Source organism: Condylura cristata, unplaced genomic scaffold, assembly GCF_000260355.1.
Source record: "Condylura cristata isolate star-nosed mole 26May11 unplaced genomic scaffold, ConCri1.0 scaffold00029, whole genome shotgun sequence".
In the NCBI taxonomy this organism is placed as follows: Eukaryota; Metazoa; Chordata; class Mammalia; order Eulipotyphla; family Talpidae; genus Condylura; species Condylura cristata.
Window position 1 is genome coordinate 15,798,944 of NW_004567130.1, and position 3,264 is coordinate 15,802,207.

Consider the following 3,264-nt stretch of genomic DNA (forward strand, 5'->3'; position numbering starts at 1 on the left):
TGCTGAGGGGAGCAGCGGGCGGGTCAGGAGAGGTCTGCCGCGCCATGTGGGTCACCTCCGGGGCAGGCGGAAATAGAACCCATGCTGAAGTGGCTTCAGCTTCCTAGGGCTGTGGGCTTTAACCCGCTGCGCCACCAGGGAGGTCCAGTACATTTTTTAAATATTTATTAATTTATGCATATAGAACTGGGGTACAGGCCACAAGTGCGGGGACGGTGAGAGGATTCACCAGGGACAGAGTGGGGAGCAGAACAGGCCGACTGACAAAGTACACTGCTGAGGGGAGCAGTGGGCCAGTCAGGAGAGGTCTGCGGCGCCGTGAGGTCACCTCCGGGCCGGGGATCAAACTGGACCTGCAGTGGCCACAGAGAGCTCCACAGTGCTGCGCTTGAACCCGTTGCACCACCAGGAGAGTTCTGACTCTCTTGTGTAGATGCCCAGCTGTAGAATTGCTGGCACTTCTAGTTATAATTTTTGATGTGTCCCCCAAACTGTTTTCCACGACGGCCACATCAAAATAGAGTTTTTTGAAAAGAAATTGTACCTCAATAAACCCGATCCTCAAAGAAAGGGCTGCTTTTTCAACAATGTGAACTATCCCATTTTGCAGTGTGGCAACCCCTGGAGCTTCAGACACCACGTGACCCAGCTCCCCTCTGGGTTGGACACACCGGTCAGCGGTTGCGGGGAGGGCGCCTTGTCCTCGCGGGCTGCGGGGGGGGCGGGGGGGGAGGTGCAGAGCAGAGGAAGGGCCACTCGTGTCGTCCTAGCTCGAGACTCTTTTCTGGCTCGAGTTTTGCCCTCTTCGCCCAGCAGGAAGATTAATAGGCATCTTTTAATGGTTCCCAGGCTTGCAGGCCCCCAAAATAGAAATAAACATCCCGTCCTGGGCGAGCCCCACAATGGGCCTTTCTCTGCCTCCTGCATCCGCCCTGGTGGCTTCCAGAGGCCCGGTGGGATGGTGGCTTAGCGACCGTAGGCGGGGGACCCCTGGCAGGCTGGCTGGCGCTTCTTCCCGCCGGCCAGGACACCACGGTTCACCGGAGGCTCTCAGCCCCTCAGCGGGGCTCCCGCGGGTGGGCTGGCCCGACCTGAGCCCCAGGGTCTGCGCCTCTGTCCCCAGCCCAGGGAGAGGCCTGACAGGCCACTTGGCCTAGGCTGGTAGCAAACTAGCCCCCCTCGCGCTCCCCTGGGGACTTTTTTGGCTAAGATCTCTGACTCTCAGGAAGGTCCAGAAGCGGAGACCCTGATGAGGCGCCTCTTTTCTCAGTGTTGTTCATCTTTCCCTCCCTCTGTGGACTTCCTGCTGCATGGAAGGAAAAAATCAGCCCCCCTGAGAATGAGCCCCCCAATAATCTCGGTGCTTCTGTGTGGAGGGCTGCTCCGCAGATGTGAAGCAGCCTGCCGACCTGTTGATGGGTTTGGGTCACACAATTTTTTTTTAAGATTTATTTATTTGTGCATACAGAACTGGGGTACAGGCCAGAGGCTCAGGGGCAGTGAGAGGCTTCACCAGAGACAGAGCGGGGTGCAGAACAGGCAGATGGGTGAAGTACACTGCTGAGGGGAGCAACGGGCGGGTCAGGAGAGGTCTGCCAGCCATGTGGTCACCTCCGGGGCAGGCGGGGATCGAACTCATGCGGAAGCGGCTTTTAGATTCTCAGTGCTGTGCTTTAACCCGCTGCGCCACCAGGGAGAGCCCCGGGTCACACAATTTTAACGTTTGAGGGAGCCGCTAATGCTGCAGTATCAGGTAATTCACATTTTGGAAAAGGCAGATTCCCAGCTTCTCTTGAACAACCATTTGTACCCTGGAGCAGGTCGCTCAGCATCTCCGCCTTGCGGTGACTGGCTGGGACCAAGCAGAAGCCACCTTGCCCCTCCTCTCCTAGGTGACATAAGCTCTCCCCTGCCTCAGTCCCCACCACTCCTTGATGCCTTGACTGGAGGTTGCTTTGTTCATCACTTGTCTACCGCCCCCTGCAGGGGTGTGCACTTGTGAAGCTACATTTTCGACTTGTACATTGTTCAGAGTTTAAACAGCCTCTAGTGGCTGTCTAATGAAGGGGTCAGCGGACCACAACCAGAGGTCAGATCTGGCCCACTGTCACTTTGTGTAAATCAAATTTCATTGGCACACAGCCAGTCTCACAGGAGTAGCCCGTGTTTATGGTGCTTTCCTGCCACATGGCAGAGTTGGCTAGGTACCATGGAGACCGCTGGTTCACCGCCAGAAGCGTTACTATCTGGCCCTTGACAGAAAAATGTGGCTGACCCCTCCCTGATCTAGACCCCCCCACCCCTTCCTTTGTCAGTGATGAGCAAACCCGCGCCTCGAGATGAAGTTTGGCAACAGACCCATATCTGGACTGTGAGTACCCACCTTCCCCACCTCTTCCCACTAGATCCCATGTGGCGGGGTTCCAGCACCCCCATTCCACCCCAGGCCTCAGGGACCACCACCTGCCCTCACCTGGCAGGTATTCCTGATTCTGTTGGCTGCTCCAGCAGCTTCTCCTGGCCCTGGGCCTTCCCGGCCTGGAGCCATGGGGCCAAGGGGTCTGGTTCCCATCAGGGCTGACAGTCAGCCCTCCATACCAGCCTGGCCCCAGAGTTTGCTGTAAACCCTGACATCATTAACACCCCATCAATCGCCCTGCCCGCGCTGGCGAGGGCTCCATCTGGAATCTGGCCCTGGCAGAGATCAAAGTCCAGCATCTGGAGCCTGGCCTGTGGGAAGAGGAGCGGTGGCCGCCTGGGGCTCAGTTCTGTGCCCCCTCAGGCGTGGTCTGGGGTGTCGAAGAGGGAGGGGTGTCTTGGGCCTGGCCAGGAGGCTCCTGATCGCCTGAGCCAGCCCCATGTGCATCTCTACTACTCAGGGTCCTCTCAACCAGCCTCAGTTTCCACGTACATACAATGGGACTACGGTACCTACCTAGAGAGAACCCCATGGGGTATAAACCAGCTAAAAACTGTTTCGTTTGGATACAGTGAAACGCAGTTTGCTTTAAACAGACTTACAGGGAATATGCATAGGTGTGTGGGCTGGGATGGGGCAGCGTCAGGGCAGAGCAACAGCAAAGTTGACAAACCCTTGGTAATCTGGGTGTCGGCAGAGTGGGATCGTTTCACTGTCCTCTCTACTTTGATGGAGACATTTTCCATGATAGAGAGTTATATAGAAACACCATAAACCTATGTAGAAATGAAGTTTTTATGTTTTTAATTTTTTTTTGAAGACTGGCATTTCCTGATTACGGACAA